We start from the raw sequence: 23,096 nt of genomic DNA, 5'->3' as shown, positions 1-23,096 counted from the left end.
AAAAGCTCTGGTATGAGTTTCCTCACCTGTCTTTGGAAAATGGGATCCTCTGTCAAAAAATTTAAACCTTTCTGCAGAAAGCCTATACTTACCAATTGGTTCTTCCTGAAACCCTCATTCAGACAGCCCTCACTTACCTGCATGGAAATGTCTTCAGTGGACATTTAGGGACTGAACGAACTCATCCAGAAGCGCCTCCACAGCTGTTTAGAGATCCTGATGATGCACCTGTCAGTCCGCCATCAACACTGACGGCTTTCTCTGGAGACGTCCCTTACCCACTTCCAGTTCCAGCGAGCTCCAGTCATCACTCGATGCCGTCTCTCTCTCTTCTTTATTCCACAGCTCCTGTCCAGAGGGATATGCTACCTGTTCCAGGTGTTGTTCCACAGCCTGCTCTAGCACTTGAGCCATGCCCAGGTGTCACCCATTCTTCCAGCCTTCGGGAATCCCAAGTCACAGTGCACCCAGAGACTGTGTCTTACCTCAGCGACCCCAGACTCCTGTGGCATTACCTGCTGGATGTACCTAGTGGTCGTAAAGTTTTGAAACCTGACAAGTTTAAAGATTTAGTTCTTTCTTGGTTTATACCTGTTTTCATGTTACATTACAGATCAATACAGTAATGGCTCCTAATTTGTCATTCTTAAAAAAAAAAAAAAGTTCCTATTGTACTGACATACATCTATTGTGATTTAATTACTGCAACATCAGTTTATCATTTGGAAAATCTAAGTATATATATATATATATATATAAATGTAACATTAGAAATACTGTATGATTTATGTAATTAAGAAACGAGGACGTTTCAAATAAAGTGGGGGAAGACTGTGACATTAGTTTATTATTGAAAAATATAAATATCTATGAAAAGGTATCGTAAAAGAAATTAGAAACACTGTATACATTATTTTACTTTATAGCAGGGAGAAATCGCTATGTGTTATGTTGTTCCCCTAAGAACATATTATTTGAGTTGCATGTTGTAAAGCCGGACAGGTTAGAGTGACGCACGTCTTTGTGTGGTGGATAGAGAGGAGTAGTGGCGCTGCACTGCTGTGCTCGGCATTGTATTTGTAACTGCAACTCGGCCTCCAGCACCGGCACCATGTCGGTGGAAAAGCGCTAAGTGAGCTCACACTGAGCTCAGTGTAATGTCTGCTCTGGAGAGCTCACAGTCTGAACCTAGTCGTGAGTTCACGTCTTTACTGGGTAGTCCATGACAACTTAATTGACTCAATTCTTGGGCTTAATTGGTCAAAATGACCATTGGTTGAAGGTACTCAGGGACTGATGTGTAGAGAGACTTATTAAACCTGCAGGATTGTGGTTTTCCCAGATCAGAATTAACCAGCTCACCACAAAGGAACATGGTAGTTGCTATTGCAACATGGATTACACAAAAACATTGAAATCCAAGTTTGCAGTGGTCCTTGGGCCATTGCGTGGTGATCCAGATCACTTCAGCACGAATTTTGCAGTGGTCTGGACTACAACTCCAGGGACTACTGTGCAGTGGTCCAGACCTCAGAAACTGTATGCATATGAACATTGAAGTAGGTATCATAACTGTAACCAATACTTAATTTAATCCCCGTATTGTACGGAATAATAATAACAACTGTAAAACATAAGAGAAGGGCCTGAGAATAAATACAATACACAATAGACTAGAACCCTTAGAATGTAATAATATGAACATCTTCATGATTAGTATGATTGTGGTTTGGATGATATATTAATGCAATTTGATAACATATTTTACAGAAAATGGGTTTTAGGAATTGTGTCAAAAAACTAAAAGAATTGTCTTAGGGACCACTGCTCCCTTTTTCCAGACCAATGTATAGCCCACTTTTTTTTTAAATTATGTTTAAAACAAAATTGAGGAAGCAGTGGTTAGTTCTGAATCAAACATATTGACCCCCTCACTCAATCTGTAAGTCCTGCAACAAACATTGGAATATGCATAGATATTTGCTAAGACTGGTATAAATGTCCCTAATAAATAACCAAATGCCATTTTTGTTGTTTCAAATGTGCCCAACATCTTACCAGTATGTCCTTTTAGTATGTCACAAAGGTTCCCTAATTCGTTTTACAAATGTTCCCTGTATGTTATGAATGTTCCCTTAGCATGTGACGAATATTCCCTAGTTTATGTTACAGATGTGCCCTAGCATGTCTCTCTCTCTCTCTCTCTCTCTGTCTCTCAATTCAGTGCATTTGTATTGTCAAAGTAATTGGACATGCAAACATACATACGTACATACATATGGAAAATAAACAATAAAATTATAAATCACAATTAGATGTAATAAAGTACAGAAAAACAAAATGTAATAAAATGTGATCTTTAATACACACAAATATGTATGGCTGGTCGGAAGCGTCTTGGACTCGGGTTCCTCTTCATTACTTATAATGCTTTTGCCTTTTGTTTAAGCTTTCCATGGAGGAGAACGTGGATGAGTTTGTACCATTCTTGGGAGGCTCTGCCTTTTTGGGGCGGAGCTGTGATCCAGGTGAACAGCAGATCGGGCATAGGTGGGCATGTGGGCGGAGGAAGAGGAAGGCCGGTCAAGCAGATAAGCTTGCTAAGCTATGCAGCAGCAGCAAACAGCCCCCCCATCCAGCCAGCCAGGCAGTCTGGCTGGCAGTGACTGAGTGGTTGACAGATGGCAAGCAACGGAATGCACATGCTCTGTGATGTCATAGCAGTCAGCTCAGAGAGAGGTTCGTGATGTCATCGCTGAGCTGGCTGGCTCTGTGTGTCTAGCTGGCTGTGTGTGTGTGTGAGAGAGAGAGAGAGATAGAGTGTGTGTGTGTGTGAGTGGGTGGGTGGGTGGCTGTGTTAGTGTCTGTCTGTCTGTCTGTCTTTCTGTCTCTCTCGGTCTCTCTCTCTCTGTCTCTCGCTCTGTAGATGCATCATAGGGAACATATGTAACAATCTCTCTTCTTGTTTACCAAAAATGTGAATGAACGTATTTCACGTGGGTTTTGCCTTGGTTGGAAACGTTTTAAGATTATCTAATGAAGTGTAAATTGGATTTGTCTCAATTCTCCGTAGTTTTCAATGTATGTGCCATTCAGTAGCGTTCATGTTACAGATGTGTCCTATGCAGTGGTAGGGTCAATAAAATGTCAGTAAAACTTTATTTTAGCAATTATGGAGGAAGAAATGGAAATAGAGGGTCCTCACTAATTATCTAATTTACCAACAGTGTTTAAAATTAGGCCTTGCGAAGCTGCAGAAAATGCTGTATAACTGTATGTGTGTTCAAACACCAGCTGCTGAAGTCTGATAGCTTTTGAAGACTCTGTATAGGAAGTTGAAGAAAGTGTTTTGTGATAATTATATAATGTTTTATATTAATACTAGCATTAGAAGTAGTTTTGTTTACAGACTGAGCAGATTAGATTCAGCAGGACAAGTAAAGGGTCATCAAGGTCGGTTTGTTAGAAACTCCTGTCAGTAATGAAAGATTACACAGTGCCGAAATAGCCTACAGATGTTTGCTGTAAATTTGTTTATGACTTAACCGTTTCTCCAGATAGGCAGGAATTGTTTCTGTTAATGGGCGATTGACACTAGTTAAATGACGACCGTGGGATCACATCTTCCTAGTGCACATCAAAGACGGACATTGCTGCTTTGGATCCATCACCTCTTCACGGGAGGACAGATCGTAAACGGACCCGGACCTGTATCTTCTTATTGGATGAACGGCCATAAGATGTTATGTCATTTTCCTATAAAGTTGTACTCATGTTTGTAAACATTAAGTCTCACTGAAGCAATTATTCCTGACGTGGGGCTTCTGAGTGGCTCGATTAAAGTTCTGTTTGCTTTATCTCCACGACTTCTCCACTTATTTCTGACACGGTTCTACATCCTGGCATCACGAACGAGGATCTGAACTTGCCTCCACTCCTGGGACCAAAGCAAGGGTGAGTAGCTTTAAAAATGACCACCCTGTATATTTAGATTTGATCTCTGGATTGTGTGAGGCTCTCAGATTGTAATTTAAAGAGAACCTGTGGAGAGGTAGAGGTAAAACAAACAGAAAGGTTGAATGTACAGTGGAGGTTCACAGTAGGGTGAACTCCAGGTAAGATAGATCTGCGGGGAGAGATGCCAATGGAACCGAAAGGTACGACGAGGCCTGCTGAGCCCCAGGTTAAGCAAGGAAACCCTTGTACACCAGGGCCAGAGTCAGTGGCAGTCAATAACCAGACGGAACCAGAGGTACATAAAGTCCAGCGATATAGCCCCATCGTTGGCAAAGATAGGATTGGCATAATGGCGTTAAATAAGTGTCTGTATGTGAATTCCAAAAAGTTTAAAATGTTAATCTTAAAATGGTAAAGGCAAGATAAAAAAATGACAAAGTTTCTATAATTCTTTGTCTGAATAATAAGAATTTAGAGAAGAAATTGTTCATAATAGATCAAGAAAACACCAAAGTAGTGTATTTCAAAGATTATTTTACATCTGATTTTTAATAATAACAATATAATACATTAATAAATGCTAAGGGCTGTTTGAGACACTGCAGGGTCAACAAAACACGCCACTAATCTAATATCTGATTTATCTTTGGATGTCAATCTGTATGTGCCTTATGTGTTTATGTATATAGATAGTCTGAAGGTTATGTAAGGTAAATGTCTGTTTTGTATGCTTTGTATTTTTAATATTGTGCATAGTCCAGAATAAGACTGAGAAGGGAAGTAACCAATAATTTCAGAATTATATTTACAATTACGCAGTTATTGATGTTTTAACAACAGATTAATGAGGATTTAGACATTTAACTGTATACAGAGTGCATAAAGCATCAGAAATTAGAAATGAATAATGCATCTATTATAAGAATAATGTTAAAGTAATACAAAACATACACTAAATACATAGATTAATAATACTAATAAAGTAAACAAATAGTAATGGTGTCCTCTAAGCCTCAGAAGAACAATAATTTGTTTGTTAAAAATCATATTATGGACAAATTCTGTAAAGTAAAATTAAAGGAAAACTAAAGGCTGGAATCCACAGGAGCAGCACTCTGGTGCAGCCCTGAGTGACAGCCTGATGTAAAACCCATAGCAGGAGAATGTAAACAGTATAGTGACATATTATAGTCTTATTTTAGAAAATATTTGGTTATTGGTGCATAGCATAAAATACCTGAAGTAAAAGTTAAAATTAGACCTTGGATTTTAGATTCTAAGAGTGAATTAGTCAAAGGGTAAGAATTTTAAGGATACTATAGAAATATAAATTATGAGCATTGAATAAGTGAGCTAAAATTAGTATTGCATAATTTTGAAGGAGAAAATAAAACTTAAAAATACTATTAGAATGAGTTTTACCAACCAGAAATAAAAATAAATTATGTTAAAAATTGAATTAGAGCTAATTTTTGAAATGGAAATCTGAGGAAACAGTGAAATTTGGTGAAGATATAAATACATAGATAACCAGATACTCCAGGAAATTAAAGGTGTGGTCATTTGGTAGCTGTGAGTTCCACAATGAAGAGTTTTTGAAATCCCCAGATATAAGATCCCTAAATACAAGGTGTAGGTAAGAAATGAACTATTGATCGGTTCAATCTGGCTTTGGGAACAGTTCTTCTGAACATGTACCGGTGTAGATTGGACTTCAATAGGAGGAAGTGACACAATAAAGACATATATGAGCCGTGCAGGTGGACAGTCTTAGTGCCCACGCAGGCTCTTCATTGGGGAAATCATTGACTGAACACATTTGTTTTCCTGAGGTATCTGGGAATCATTATTGAAATCAATTAAAATGCTTATTTTCTAAAAATATATTTTATAAGGAAAATATCTTAATCTGTTAACTCAAATAATGGAGCGAAATATGTGTATAAAGAGTAATAATACATGTCAATAAATATAACTTGAATTGTCTAGTAAAAAATTTGGAAAAGGAGAAAGAACAGCTGTTAGGATACAGAGTGATGTTTTCAGAGGGTCTGAGCGATGTTGATGAAGGTTTGAGGACGTTGACAAGGGGTTTAAGAGTCGATGAGGCTTGGGAAGCTGTAAAAAGGGAGTTTGGTATGTGTGAAAGAAATGTGCTGCCACTTTCAGCACAAGAGTTTTGATGGCGATTGAATGGAATATGAGGGAAAATAAGGAAGTTACTTAAGGTATAACTTAATGTAAAATAAATAAATAATTGAATGAGATATAGTTTAAAATCTAAAGTCATGAAAGTGTATGGAAATAGTGCTTTCCCAAACAGAAATACCCTATTAATCAGGAAGGGATTCACCCCCGCCAAAAAAAAAAAAAAAAAAAAAAGGGGGGTGGGTTTGGGGAAGTGAAAGTGTCTGTGAGGTCAACTATGATCATTTACCTAACAACTATTAACTTTGTTGTTGAAAGAGCTGCTGTAATAATTATTAAAATAGTCTTAGATATATAAGTCAGATAAAAGCAAAGAGATAAGCGCATTGTTTTGAAAGTTTGACAGCTCCACACAAGAAAGAGTATTTACACTAGGTAGTAAAGTTGATTCAGTAACACAGGAGATATGATGCTGCTGACGACAACTGAGTGCTGTACTGAAATAATCTGTGAAAATTTGGGATCAAGATTATTATTATGAATTGTCCCTTTACTGGAAACCTCATAGATTGTGTGAATGTCAACTACTGTCCATGTGATAGAGATGCCTTTTATAAGGAGGATCTCTGATGTTGTGCGAACCACACATTGTGTCTTCAGATGACCGATCTATTCCACATGGCAGATATGCACATTATGAATCGTGTCCTGAAGGAATCAATGTCTGACCCGTGGTGGCAGAGGTGCATATGGAGAAGACGCTGGTGTTCTCATTGAGACACAGTAGGCCGAGGGCGCGGCTTTAAAGACAGCCTCACGGCATCTTGAACAGACCAATGTTGAGGTCCACAACGCTGAAGTGATGCTTGACTTAATGGAGAAATAAGTTAAAATACTGAAATTAAAGGTTGTCCAGATTATAGGAATCTGCAATACATTGTGAAAACAGCTCAAATGACATCTGCAGTAGCATATATTCTTGTATTGGTAGTTAATTTATAATGTACTTTTGGTGGAGATGTCAAATTACTCAAATGAATAGAATAAGAGTCATGAAGTAAGAATAAGTCCATTGCCCTTCTCTTGAGAGGTATGGAATGTACAATGTTTATAAATTAAAATGCAACAGAAATATATGTGAATAACTGAATTTGTAAAAATAACATGTTTGCTGACTTTTGTATTCCTTTAGAAGCAAAACAATGTATGTATTATGTAACTGGGGATTGACCTTTATGACCTGGGGCAGGATGAAATATAATTTGAGATACACAGTAAAGCTCCAGGAAATTGTAGGTGGCCACTGCAATTTCCATAAAAGAGCTCAATATTCAATAAGGTGTAGTTATGACATAATTGTTTGACCGACCAGGCAAATAAAAATACAATCCTATCCCCTGATTATTTGAATACCTCGCTGTACATACATACACACCTCGTAGGTGGCAAATTGGGATAAATGGGAGCTAAACACGCAGCATTATACCACCTGCCCCTCCGGAGGAAGAAATTATTGTAACTGACAAACACGATTATTTTGGCTTCATTTCGCTTCATTTCTATTGCCAAAAAGGAGGGAATGAAGACTGTAAAGGAAGTTGAAGAAAGTGTTTTGTGATAATTATATAATGTTTTATATTAATACTAGCATTAGAAGTAGTTTTGTTTACAGACTGAGCAGATTAGATTTAGCAGGACAAGTAAAGGGTCAACAAGGTTGGTTTGTTAGAAACTCCTGTCAGTAATGAAAGACTACACAGTGCCGAAATAGCCTACAGATGTCTGCAGTGAAATTGTTTATGACTGAATTGTTTCTCCAGATAGGGAGGAATTGTTTTTGTTAAAGAGCGATTGACAATAGGTAAATGATGACCGGGGGATCGCATCTTCCTAGTGCACATCAAAAACAGACATCTGCTTTGGATCCATTACCCCTTCATGGGAGGACAGATCGTAAATGGAGCCGGATCTGTATCTTCTGATTGGATGAACAGCCATAAGATGTTATGTCATTTTTCCTATAAAGTTGTACTCATGTCTGTAAATATTAAGTCTCACTGAAGGAATTATTCCTGACGTGGGGCTTCCGAGCGGCTTGATTAAACTTCTGTTTGCTTTATCTCCGCGACTTCTCCACTTATTTCTAAGACGGTTCTACACACACAGCCAGCAAGACACACAGAGCCAGCCAGCTAAGCGATGTCATCACGAACCTCTCTCTGAGCTGACTACTATGACATCACAGAGCACGTGCATTCCGTTGCTTGCCGTCTGTCAACCACTCAGTCACTGCCTGCCAGACTGCCTGGCTGGCTGCTGCTGCGTACCGTAGCAAGCTTATTTGCTTGACCGGCCTTCCTCCTCCTCCGCCCACATGCCCACCTATGCCCGATCTGCTGTTCACCTGGATCACAGCTCCGCCCCAACAAGGCAGAGCCTCCCAAGAATGGTACAAACTCATCCACGTTCCCCTCCATGGAAAGCTTTAGCAAAAGGCAAAAGCGTTATAAGTTATGAAGAGGAACCCGAATCCAAGACGCTTCTGACCAGCCAAACATATTTGTGTGTATTGAAGATCACATTTTATTACATTTTGTTTTTCTGTACTTTATTACATCTTATTGTGATTTATAATTATATTGTTTATTTTCCATATATATGTATGTATGTATGTATGTATAAATGTATGTTTGCATATCCAATTGCTTTGACACTATAAAAGCACTGAATTGAGAGAGAGTGAGAGAGAGAGAGAAGTGCTAGGGCACATCTGTATCATAAACTAGGGAACATTCGTAACATGCTTAGGGAACCATTGTGACATACTAAAAGGACATACTGGTAAGATGTTGGGCACATTTGGAACAATAGAAATGGCATTTGGTTATTTATTAGGGACATTTACAACAGTCTGTGCAAATATCTATTCATATTCCAATGTTTGCTGCAGGACTTACAGATTGAGTGAGGGGGTCAATATGTTTGATTCAGAACTAACCACTGCTTCCTCAATTTTGTTTTAAACATAATTTAAAAGAAAAGTGGGCTATACATTGGTCTGGAAAAAAGGAGCAGTAGTCCCTAAGACAATTCTTTTAGTTTTTTGACACAATTCCTAAAACCCATTTTCTGTAAAATATGTTATCAACTTGCATTAATATATCATCCAAACTACAATGATACTAATAATGAAAATGTTCATATTATTATATTCTAAGGGTTCTAGTCTATTGTGTATTGTATTTATTATCAGGCCCTTCTCTTATGTTTTACAGTTGTTATTATTATTCCGTACAATACAGGGATTAAATTAAGTATTTTAACCACAAAGTATTGGCTACAGTTATGATGCCTACTTCAGTGTTCATATGCATACAGTTTCTGAGGTCTGGACCACTGCACAGTAGTCCCTGGAGTTGCTGAAGTGATCTGGAACACCATGCATCACCACTGCAAACTTGGATTTCAATGTTTTTGTGTAATCCATGTTGCAATAGCACCTACCATGTTCCTTTGTGGTGAGCTGGTTAATTCTGTTCTGGGAAAACCACAATCCTGCAGGTTTAATAAGTCTCTCTACACATCAGTCCCTGAGTACCTTCAACCAATGGTCATTTTGACCAATTAATCCCAAGAATTGAGTCAATTAAGTTGTCAAGGACTTCCCAGTAAAGACGTGAACTCACGACTAGGTCACACTGTGAGCTCTCCAGAGCAGACATTACACTGAGCTCAGTGTGAGCTCACTTAGCGCTTTTCCACCGACATGGTGCCGGTGCTGGAGGCCGAGTTGCAGTTACAAATATAATGCCGAGCACAGCAGTGCAGCGCCACTACTCCTCTCTATCCAGAAGACAAAGACGTGCGTCACTCTAACCTGTCCAGCTTTACAACATGCAACTGAAATAATATGTTCTTCGGGGAACAACATAACACATAGCGATTTCTCCCTGCTATAAAGTGAAATAATGTATGAAGTGTTTCTAATTTCTTTTACGATACCTTTTCATAGATATTTATATTTTTCAATAATAAACTAATGTCACAGTAATACCAATGAGCTTTAACAATGACGAAAATAATAATGCGTTTATCTTTAAAAGTGAAGATATTGTATAGATGTATATCTTTCATATACACAAATAGAAAAAACAGTTACCGAACTGAATATAGAACTGAAACTTTCAGTCAATCCATGAAAAATGGAATGTAAACATTTACACTTCTTAACAATTCTATATATCAATTATATTCATAACCCTAACCCTAACACTAACCCTAACTTTAAGTTACAAATGATCCCTAAACACTTATTTTGCAGGATCAATAAAAATCTGTCAGGATTTTTTAAACTTTTACTGACACACAAAGTTAATAGCAATGTGTTATAACTTTTCCGAAAATAATAATCCGTATATCTTTAATTGTTTTGACATTATTAAGACATAATGCATCTATCACATAGGGAACATTTGTAACATGATAGGAAAAACAAACAAATGATGTAACTTTGAAAATATTCAATGTTACAGCATACAGTATAATCAACACAGAACTGTGTCTATACTGAAAAGCTGTTGACATTTGAAAAGTGACAGAGGTTTGAATTTGAAAGTATCAATTCATAAAAGATACAATGAGCAGGAGCAGGAGCTGTGCGATCCATTACCCAGAGCACCTGAAGAACGCTCAGGCCAGGAAGAGTCTCAGACAACACATACTGAAGGACAACCCAGAGACTCTCAGAGCCGACTTCTCTCAGACTGGAGACCAGCAAGTCACCAGCAACCTGGTCTTCTACACCGAGCACACCGACGCCTGGCACGTTGCCATCTGTCAACTGTACAGGCACATTAAAAAGAGAGGCATCAGTAAAGGAAGGCAGGTGTCAATCAGTGAGGAGGACGACCCAGACACCTCCATGCTGACAATCAATCTGTACCACACTGGAACAGTCTTAATACAGGGCAGCGAGGGCAGCCTGGGCACCTTTGAAAATCAGTTCCACTCACTGAAAACGCTGGCTGACAGAGAGAAAAAGGAGAGACGTGTCCAAAAGAGCACAGACGCAGCCACACAGGAGGAGAGTCCAGCCCCACACTGCCCTGCCAACGGAGGGGAGAGCGCCGCGCCAGAGAACAGCGAGGAATCCACACGCAGCCCAGTGCAGGACACCCCTCAGACACCCGACACAGTGTCCCAGCTGAGGGAGAACATGTCCCTGCTGGAGGTGGAGCTGATGGAGCTAAAAGAGCTGGTGCTGGCCATGCTCACAACCTCCAACACCACAGAGCAGCTAACAGACCAGCTCAACAGAGTCCAACACGAGCACAAGGTCATAGTGAGGGAGCTGAGGGAAGAGGTGAGGGAGCTGCAGCAGGACAGGGAGGCCATGAGGAGGAAGCTGACGGCCCTGAGAGAGGAACTGCAACGCAGAGACAAGACAGTGCAGAGCCTGAAGGAGAAGCTATACAAATTCATTGCCCACAACAACTAGCCCTCAAGAAACCCAGCAGTGCACAACGTGCAGAGCCCCCCCACCCCAATGACATCCAGACATACTGACTCTCACACAACACACCACTCACACACTGCATCCAACACACACCCTGAGCCTGACACACACACTGCACCCAACACACACACACAACCCGACCCGAACACACAGAGTGCACCCAGCACACACACACACCCTGAGCCCGACACACACAGTGCACCCAACACACACACACACCCTGACTCAGACACACACACTGCACCCAGCACACACACACACCCTGAGCCCGAAACCACTCACAAAACCTGCGCACCCCACACACAGGCCGAACCAAACACAGATGAGACCCCCTCACGCAGAAAGACGACCAGGAAGAAGAACACTGAAGTAGCCCTGCTGATAGACTCAAATGGAAAACTCATAAATGAGAGGCGGCTCTTCCCTGATGGCAAGATCTCCAAGGTCTGGTGTCCGACCACAGAGAGGGCCATTCAGCAGCTGTCCGAGGAAAGCCTCGGCTCCCCCAGCCATATTATTATACACACAAGCACAAACGATCTGAGGACCCAGCAGGACAAGATGGCCAGCTCCATCAGAAGAGTGGCAGAGAGGGCCACCCAGACCTTCACCCACGCCAAAATCATCATCTCCACCCTGCTGCCCAGGAAGGACTTCCACCCCAACACCATCCACATGATCAACGCTGAGATCTCTCGGGGATGTGCTCTGATGCCAAATGTGCACCTGGCACACCACCCCAATCTTGGGGCCCACAGCTTGTTTGACCACGTCCATCTCCACAAACAAGCAGTGAGCGTCTTCGCAAAGACACTCAAAGACATCGCCCTGGGCCGAAACCTAGCCAGCCCCCCACATGGCCACAGAAGGTTCTCCAGCACCCACACCACCTAGAACAACCCCGAGCCAATCAGGAGAGTGGCCCCTGGGAGCCCCCGCCCTCCACCTGCACACCACCTTCCCCAGCCCGGACACCGCAGACCCCAGCCTGGATACGCCCGACCACAGAACAGCAGACCCAGAGTGGAGCCCATCCAGAACATGCACAGAGCAGCCCAGCAGCACAGCCAGCGCAACTACGCAGCAGCGGTCAGCAGAGTGGCCGACACCGACACCGGGGAGCAGCAGGAGATCCGACACCTGCTCAACCTCATCTGCACCCGACTGATAAGATTAGTAACTGTGCATAACAAAGAAACCACTGCAGGAGGTGACTAGCTATTACCACATCCGAAAATCACCCCAGTATAAATGTAGTTATATACTGATATATATGGACATATTTTCAAAAAATTATGTAGATATATGGATGCTTACATATATGTGTATATATGTAGATTTATGTGTGTATGCGTATGTATATAGGAGTGTCAGGAGTTTTTTATTTTTTTATTTATTTGTTTCACCAGTATTACTATTTATTTATTTGTTAACTTTCCACCTCACACATTTCCGGATATATCTCATTCCAATGGAGTATATAAATTGCTTAATTAGAGTAGAAAGAAATGCAATCCCTATCTATCACCATGTGGAACATCCAGGGCCTGGGCTCCTCAGTGTTCGGGCTGAAGAGCACAGACCCGGAGTTCAGAGATAGAGTGAGAGACAAGGATGTCATCATCCTGCAAGAGACATGGTGTCGGGCAGACGTGTCCAGTCACTGTCCCTCAGGCTACAGAGAGGTCATAGTGCCCTCCCTGAAGAAGCCCTCCGTCAGACATGGCAGGGACTCCGGGGGCATAATAATCTGGTACAAAGCAGAGCTCAGTGACTCCATACAGCCCATCAAAACAGCAGAGTCACACATATGGCTTAAAATAAGCAAAGAAATAATTTCTACACAAACCGATGTGTTCCTGTGTGCCGTGTATGTTCCCCCCTCAGAATCCCCATATCACAATGAGGAGATCTTCCCCAACCTCCAGACTGAGGTCTGCCACTTCCAGGTCCAGGGAAGTGTGCTGATCTGTGGGGACCTGAACGCCCGGACAGGCAGCCTGCCTGACTTCACCAGCACACAGGGAGACAGCCACATATTCGGCCACACCCCCTTAAACACCCCCATCAGCTCCCTCAGACACAGCCACGACAGGGGAGTGAATAAAAACGGGCAAAAATTACTGCAGCTCTGTCAGGGACTGGGCCTGTATATCGTGAATGGCAGGATCCGGGGAGACTCTCTGGGAAAATACACCTACAGCTCAGCTCTTGGCAGCAGCACGGTAGACTATGCCATCACAGACCTAGACCCCTTCTCTCTCAGTGCATTCACCTCTATCAGACCACAGCCAAATCACTGTGTTCCTGAAGAGGACAGAGCACAGCAGCAGCGCTCACACACAGCCCAGCAAGCTGTACAGCCTCGGACACTCCTACAGATGGGCTCCAGACAGCACACAAGAGAACCAGAAAGCAATTGGAAATCAAGACATCCAATCACTAATACACACCTTTCTGGTCACCCCAAATCAACATAGTAAAGAAGGAATACATCTGGCTATAAAAAACTTAAATCATATATTTGAAAAAGCAGCTTTACAGTCAAAATTGAAAATTAAAATGAACATCACAACAAAATACAAAGAGGAGAATTGGTTTGATAAGGAGTGCAATACAATAAGGAAGGAACTGAGGAACGAAGGAACACTTAGATCAAAAAGAACAACACACTCGAAAGCAACTGACAATAATCGAAGAGTCTATTAACACAAATAGATTCTGTGAAAACTGGAAAAAATGTAATAAATTAAAACCATTCAAAATTGAGATATTTGGAAAAACCACTTTGAAAAACTTTATGAAAACATTCACCACACTGAGAAATCAGCTCAGCATGACATCAGTGTGAAACTAAAAAGAATGGAATTGGCATTTAAAGACACCCAGAATCCCCTGGACTCAACTATTACTGAGCAGGAGTTGCAGGAGAAGCTGCGCGCCCTGCTGCCCAGGAAAGCCTGCGGGCCTGATGGCATCTCCAACGAGATGCTGAAACACAGCAGCCCTGAGCTACAGCAGGCCCTGCTACGGCTGTTCAACCTGGTGCTCAGTGTGGGCCACTTCCCTGACAGCTGGCATAAAGGACTGATCACCGCGATTCATAAGAGTGGAGACAAATTGGACCCTAATAACTACCGGGGCATCTGTGTGAGCAGCAACCTGGGGAAGGTGTTCTGCAGAATCATTAACGCCCGGATACTGGCCTTCCTTACCGAGCACAGTGTCCTGAGTAAGAGTCAGATTGGCTTCCTCCCAAAACACCGCACAACCGATCATATTTTCACCCTACACACCCTCATTGACAAACACGTCAACCAAAATAAAAGTAAAATATTTGCTTATTTCATAGATTTAAAAAAAGCATTTGATTCATTCTGACACGAAGGTTTATTTTACAAACTTCTCCAAAGTGGTGTAGGGGGTAAAACATATGACATCATCAAATCAATGTATACAGGAAACGAGTGCGGAGTTAAAATTGGCAATAAAAGAACAGAGTTCTTCACTCAGAGGCGTGGGGTGAATTGGCCACAATGCTGCAGCAATCTGCAGCCCCCGGCCTCACCCTACATGACACAGAAGTCAAGTTCCTGCTCAACACAGATGACCTGGTGCTGCTGTGGCCCACAGAGCAGGGGCTGCAGCAGAACCTGGCACTGCTGGAGCAGTACTGTCAGACCTGGGCCCTGGCAGTAAACATGAAAAAGACAAATACCATGATATTCCAGAAAAAGGCCAGGCCTCAGGGAACTAGGTACCACGTCACTTTAGCAAACAGCACCATCGAACACTGCACCCACTACACATACCTAGGCCTCACACTCAGCTCAACAGGAAGCTTCAACGCAGCAGTGAAGACACTGAGAGAGAAAGCACGCAGGGCCTTCTATGCCATAAAGAGACACATTTGCATAAAAATACCTGTACAAATCTGGCTAAAAATATTTGAATCCATAATCCAGCCCATTGCTCTCTATGGCAGTGAGGTGTGGGGTCCCCTCACAGGGCAGCAGTTTGCTCAATGGGACAAACACCCAAAAGAAACCTTGCATGCAGAGTTCTGCAAAAATATCCTACAGGTGCAAAGGAAAACACCGAACAACGCATGCAGGGCAGAATTAGGCCAATACCCATTATTAATCAACATACACAAAAGAGCAATTAAATTCTGGCTCCATCTAATAAACAGCGACACACACTCCTACCACCACAAGGCCCTGCAATGCCAAGAGCTGAACCCAGAGAGGAGCCCCCTCAGCCAGCTGGTCCGCAGGCTCACTGCGCAGACACACACCGACACCGGCCAGCCTCAGGACAGCAACACACACATGCACACAATCAGAGTCAACCAAATTATCACACAGCACAAAGAAAACTACATCACCCATTGGGAAACACACACACAAGCACAAAGTAAACTGCAGTGCTTTTGGGCCCTAAAAAGACACTACACATTGTCAGAAAACCTTAAATTAATAACGAACGAAAAACACAAAAGGATCCTGACCAAATACAGGCTCAGTGAGCACAGCCTGGCCATCGAGACGGGCCGACACAGGCAGACCTGACTGCCCAGAGAGGACAGGCTGTGTCCCCACTGCCAACGCCGAGATGTCGAGACAGAGCTGCACTTTATTCTAAAATGTGAAAAATATAAACATTTACGAGCAAAATTTTTCCCCAAAATAGCAGATCTCTATAAGAGATTTCCAGACCTGCCATACTCGGAGAAAGTGCCAGTCCTTCTGGGAGAGGAGACCAGCTGCATATTACTGGCAGCCCAGTATACAGCTGCCTGCCACAGCCTGAGGGACACAGTGGATACTCAGTCCACTCACACAGGGGACACCCCTGGACACAGGCAATGACACCTATGCTACACCCAATTATTAGTATCAATATCAGTTTTATGTCTCTCTGAACTATGATTGAATTTTATTAATTGAAATTAATCAGTTACCTGTTTTTAACATATATATTGTGTATTTATGTATGCAACTGTACATATATATGTTCAAAACTGTTGTTTGTCACCATTGCTTTGGCAATACTTCTTTTTGGTCATGCCAATAAAGCAGGTTGAATTTGAATTTGAATTTTGAGAGAGAGAGAGAGAGAGAGAGAGAGAGAGAGAGAGAGAGAGAGAGAGAGAGAGAGAGATACTGTGTGTGTGTGTGTGTGTGTGTGTGTGTGAGTGGGAGAGTGGGTGGCTGTGTTAGTGTCTGTCTGCCTGTCTGTCTGTCTCTCTCTCTCTCTCTCTCTCTCTCTCTCTCTCTCTGTCTCTCGCTCTGTAGATGCATCATAGGGAACATATGTAACAATCTCTCTTTTTGTTTACCAAAAATGTGAATGAACGTATTTAAAGTGGGTTTTGCCTTGTTTGGATACATTTTAAGATGATTTATGAAGTGTAAATTGGATAAGTCTCAATTCTCCGTAGTTTTCAATGTATGTGCCATTCAGTAGCGTTCATGTTACAGATGTGTCCTATGCAGTGGTAGTGTCAGCAAAATGTCAGTAAAACTTTATTTTAGCAATAATACAGGGGAACAAATGCAAATAGAGGGTCCTCACTTTGTATCTAATTTACCAACAACGTTTAAAATTAGGCTTTGCGAAGCTGCAACAAATGCTGTATAATCGTATGTGTGTTCATTCACCACGTGCTAAAGTCTGATAGCTTTCATTATATATATTTTTTCTCATGAACAACAAATGTTATTTGCTTGATTTTTACAGAGTATGTCATAAATTCCATTATTATGAAGCCTGACAAATTGTATGCTGTAATATTAAATATATTCAAAGTTACATCATTTGTATGTTTTTCCTATCATGTAACAAATGTTCCCTATGTGATAGATGCATTATATCTTAATAATGTCAAAACAATTAAAGATATACGGATTATTATTTTCGGAAAAGTTATAACACATTGCTATTAACTATGTGTGTCAGTAAAAGTTTAAAAAATCCTGACAGTTTTTTATTGATCATGCAAAATAAGTGTTTAGGGATCATTTGTAACTTAAAGTTAGGGTTAGTGTTAGGGTTAGGGTTATGAATATAATTGATATATAGAATTGTTAAGAAGTGTAAATGTTTACATTCCATTTTTCATGGACTGTCTGAAAGTTTCAGTTCTATATTCGGTTTGGAAACCGTTTTTTTTGTATTTATGTATATGAAAGATATACATCTATTCAATATCTTCACTATTAAAGATAAACGCATTATTATTTTTGGCATTGTTAAAGCACATTGGTATTACCTATGTGTATCTTTAAAAGTTTAAAATTCGTATTTTGCAAAATAAGCTTTTAGGGAACATTTGTAACATAGAGTTAGGGTTAGCCACTGGGTAAGGGTTACATCTTACACAAGGGTTACACAAGTGCCGGAATGAGGTCAAGGACTCTGCTGTTTTGACTTCGGTGGTGGAATGACCTGCCCACCAAAGTCAAAACAGCAGAGTCCTTGACCTCATTCCGGCACTTACTCAAGACGCATCTCTTCTGACCGCACTTGTAATATTAGTCCTCTATCGCTGCTAGATAGCACTTCAGCTTATTATGCTCCTCTCGTTCTTGAATGTTTTCCTCCTTGCTCCCTTTCCTGTAGCCCTAGTCTGTAACCCTACATCTTGACAGCACTTAGCTTTCACCGTCCAAGATGTAGGAAGTCTTTTACTGTACTTGTGTAAATTGTAATTGGAATTTTTAAAATGTATTTTGAATTGCGATATTTTTTTGCTAAGTTGAGTTTGTAATGATTGATGCCTTGTACTTCTCTGTATTTTTGCACTGATGTTGTAAGTCGCCCTGGATAAGGGCGTCTGCCAAGAAATTAAAATAATAAAATAATCATCTTCAACAGTAAGTTTATTCATCTTAATCTCTTCAATGTTAAAGAACAGAATTAACCAGCTCACCACAAAGGAACATGGATGTTGCTATTGCAACATGGATTACACAAAAACATTGAAATCCAAGTTTGCAGTGGTCCTTGGGCCATTGCGTGGTGATCCAGATCACTTCAGCATGAATTTTACAGTGGTCTGGACTACAACTCCAGGGACTAATGTGCAGTGGTCCAGACCTCAGAAACTGTATGCATATGAACACTGAAGTAGGCATCATAACTGTAGCCAATACTTTGTGGTTAAAATACTTAATTTAATCCCTGTATTGTACAGAATAATAATAACAACTGTAAAACATAAGAGAAGGGCCTGAGAATAAATACAATACACAATAGACTAGAACCCTTAGAATATAATAATATGAACATTGTAGCGTTATGTTGGGTGTATTTTGATAAGAGCATTTGGGCTCTGAGCTGATGCACTGATCTTAAGAAGACCTCTCCCCTCCCAAAGTTATCAGATTTCCTTAGCTCATCAGCTTGGAACTGGTTTGCATCAAAGTGACAGTTTTGGGGAGGATGGCACAGAGAAGAGGCCAAATAGGTTGGAATCCTGCTATGAAATGTCTGGAGTTAGGGGCCTGTAGGTGATAAAAACTCTTTGAAGTGGACGAGAGCCGAAATCCCGACATAGAGCTACGAACCCGGGCCAACCAGCATTTCCAAATGATGGCATGGATTGACATCAGTCATAAATCAAGCCCCCCTCCAATAGGACACTGGGGGCTGAAACTGAAATCCAATCTCAAGAACTCAAGAACCAATCATCTATTGATCTGACAGACTATAAGGAACAGAGCACAGGCTCTCTCTCTCTCTCTCTCTCTCTCACCTGAACCAGAAACTCGCTGCCACAGCTGAACCTGTAGCTCTGTTGCCAGAACTGGAACCAGAAACCAACCAAGTCTTTGCTGGCAACAGAAGAGTTAAACTGGGAGAAGGAGATTGAGCCGTATGAAGAATTCTTTTAAAGGACTTTATTAAATAAAGAACTTTACAGACTGCGCTGCCCGCCTGTGCCCACCTGATCAGTGGAGTTTTACAGCTGGACAAATGACTAAGTCGACTTTATACGAAAGTGTCAGTCATTTAAATAGCTATTTGAGTCTTAATAAACTTGACCCTTGGAACAAACAGGGACCTGCTTTCCTCAAAGACTTTGTCTTCAAATAAGTACGGTGGAAACCCTGCTTACAAAGAAGATTTTGTGCACAACCTTGGAGCCTTCAAACCAGTGGAAATCTGTTTGGAAAAGACTCTACATTCGCGAAACCCCAACTTCCAGGTGCATCGACTGAGTGGAAGTTCTTGGACAAAGCCGAACCGGACTGCCTTTGTTCCAAACCACACGGACCTCGTGCCGTGTGCTGTTATCTGAGCCCGAAGACAGAGAGGCCTCTCTGCGACGAAGTTCAGATAAGTTTAACAGTTTGGAGTTCATGATTCATGACAATTGAGAAATCAATTAGAAATGTTAATCTGTGAGTCATAACTCTAGAATGTGTAATATCATTTAGTTTTCTTAAATATAAATGTGTGTTGCATTAAACTGTTTTGTTGATCATTTTAGAAATAAAATCTGTCAACTCCGAGAAATATCTTCTCATTCCTGTTTAACTGTTTAGTCTGAAATTGACACAAGTTAATAGAAATTAGATTATTGGTGGCCCTGCCTATCCTTAATCATTGAATAATAATCAGTTAAGGGAAATTGTGGTAACAAGTAATGATAGGATCTTTCTCGGCACCTAAACGTAAATGAGACTGATATATATATAACGAGAAGTTACCTGACATTAAAAACTAACCTGCGTAGTTATTTAATGTCTGACTAACAATACTAATGAGAGACTCACCTTCAGCTTACTAACCGGTATTGTAGTCAATGTGTTTATCACCTTTTTTGTTTAACGATTTGTGTTATCATATGCGATCCCATGGTCTTTGATTTGGTCACGGAAGTGATTTGTCTTTGATTTGTTGATCTAGAGTTGAATTTTAATTAGTTTTTTTCCTTTTGTATAATTAGTGTAGTGCTACATTTAGTCTTTGTTTTTGAATAAATTTGACAATTTATATCTTTGGAATTGGTGTCTGTGTCCAATTATTACAGAAATTGAGTTCTACAAGATTCCAGGATTCGTGATAAGGTGATACTATAAATTCACTTCTTAAATTGAAATTTATAAGTGTACCTTACGCTACACTAGTAAGAAATTAGGAAAGGAGAAAGAACAGCTGTTAGGATACAGAGTAATGTTTTCAGAGGGGGCGTTGGGGCAGTGAAAGTGTCTGTGAGGTCAGCTCCCCACTGAGAGAGATAAGAGAGCTGCCTTGTAACTAAATACAGATGTACTACTACAAACCAAGCAACATTGTCAACCGACAGTAATGTCCTGGGAAATCGAGAATAGTTACATTACTAATGCTAATAATACTGATGTTGATACAGATGAATAGAAAAATAACTACTATTATCTGTCTTCACAGGAACCAGCAACAATGAATTTCACTCACATTTAGTCCACAGGTTCCCTACTCATATGCCATGACACATCAGTGCATAGTCTCCCCTCTCACATTGGCCTCCGCTCTAAGTGCTGCAGCCCATAATCCGTCCTCATGGCCACTGATGCCAGTGTGTGTGGACGGACAGGAGGGAGGGGGATGGTGGAAACATACGATGCTTACCATACTCTGGTAAAAGTAATAAACCAACTAACTCTGCTGATTCCAATTGACAACAGCAGGGTGGCGATGTCCAGGAATAGACGGACAGATTATTAACAATGCATTTCTGATTGATTTCAGGTGCTGAAAAATAACAATTTTATCTTTGAGGAAAAGGCCTGAAGAAACAATATGGAAATAGATTGGGAAGAAACATGAATAGTCATACAACTCCAACCTCTTTTAAATCTAAGCACAAGGATACAGAGTCTGGTGGGACTATGGGCATTTCATGAACTATACTTTCCATAGTTTATTAGAGTGACTACTGGATTGAAAGAATTGTGCTGTTTGGATGTGTGACTGAAGTGTGAAATGATATGTGATGTAAGTGGATACACACTGAATAATGCTACTATGGTGTATTGTATTATTGTATATGGGAATTGAGTGAAAAAATAGTTCTAAAAAAATGTATGTGATAACAAAGGCAATGCTTTGTAATGAACGAATAATACATATTTGCTCTAGTTAAAAAAAAAAGGTTTTATTGCATAATAAGTCTATTGGGTGATAGAATTGGCTTTAAAGCAGTGCCAATTTGGTTCTAACTATTGGGAAATATAACTATTTACTTCTCCCGGTTTTGTATTCCTATTTTGCAAAACCGTTTTTAGGTGCTCAAGTCTATTTGAATCAAAAGTCCCATCTTCTGGAAACCTTAACTTTCTGTCACCTATTGTCCAGTCAAACCAATTGTGCACATCGCGCTCATCTTCACTCCATAGTTATCATACATATATCTGACATGTGTACCTTTGGGTGGCGGGTCACCCATTTTACTGGATCCGTTACCACGCATTTTCTATGTAACGTTTTGTACACAACTACCAAGACATAAAAGCACACAAAATAATAACACAATGACAGGGGAAAAAGAAAAAAAAGTAAAAAGAAATAAAAATATAACAAAACAAAACACAAATTAAAATGAATCCTATATACGAATAATAACAAACATGTTTTTCAATATGTTTGCATTTATATAACTTGTATATAACTTCATGACGATTCTTCATTTACCATTTATGGTTCTACAAAACATGTGATTTTATATTATCACCGGCATATCAGATATTGAACAATTAATTAACGGTCTTTTTTTTTTTTTTTTTTTTCTAATTGTAGGTCAAACCTACCCTGCAGTTTTACAGACACACTTTTGTCTACGGGAACCCAAACAGGAAGACACAGTCCTGTTTCTTCACAAACAAGAAGACACAGTCAAGTTCATGGCAACCCAGGTTAAATAGGAAGACACAGTCCTATTACTTCATAAACAAGAAGACACAGTCAAGTCTATGGTAACACTAAGAAACTTTGTTTCTTAACAAGCAAGAAAACATTTCCTGCCTCACGTAATTGATATAAGGCAAGCAACAACGTTTAATAAAATATAGATTGCGTTACCTGATCGTCAGAGGGCCAGGCGAGCAGACAAGTGAAAGCAAAGCACTGCAGTAGGGAATTTTTCAAAAAGGTTCCTTTACCTTTTTCTATTTTGCTGGCGTGGTTTTGCTGGTCACTGGTCTGGCCATTCCAGTCCTCTCTGTCAGGGTTAGCAATCCCATCCTCGTCGCCATGTAATGTGGAAGAAAAACCATCTTCAATCAGGTTGGAACGTTCATTGCAATGCCTTTAATACACGCAGCGTGGAGAGGAACAGTGAATCAAGAAGATCCCAAAGTCGCTCTGCCTTCATTTAAAAGTCAGAGGCTTTTATACACAAAAAACAAAGATCTGGTTACAATCACAGAGTCATTACTATATTATCATTAGAGAGTTAGCTAAGCAGAATATATATCAGAGTTCATAGGTC

The 23,096-nt window shown here is 40.5% G+C and overlaps 2 non-coding genes across 2 annotated transcripts; one reads left to right on the top strand and one right to left on the bottom strand.

The window, feature by feature from the left end:
- The first annotated feature begins 2,399 nt into the window (after nucleotides 1-2,399).
- LOC136752070 (U5 spliceosomal RNA) lies at nucleotides 2,400-2,514 on the top strand. The gene has a single exon (XR_010817241.1). It is a non-coding gene; the product is annotated as a U5 spliceosomal RNA (small nuclear RNA).
- A 6,009-nt stretch (nucleotides 2,515-8,523) lies between these two features.
- Nucleotides 8,524-8,638, bottom strand: LOC136751917 (U5 spliceosomal RNA). The gene has a single exon (XR_010817104.1). It is a non-coding gene; the product is annotated as a U5 spliceosomal RNA (small nuclear RNA).
- Nucleotides 8,639-23,096: the final 14,458 nt, after the last annotated feature.

The sequence above is a fragment of the Amia ocellicauda genome, chromosome 6 (genome assembly GCF_036373705.1).
Source record: "Amia ocellicauda isolate fAmiCal2 chromosome 6, fAmiCal2.hap1, whole genome shotgun sequence".
Taxonomy (NCBI): Eukaryota; Metazoa; Chordata; class Actinopteri; order Amiiformes; family Amiidae; genus Amia; species Amia ocellicauda.
This window is presented reverse-complemented; position numbering and strand designations above follow the sequence as displayed.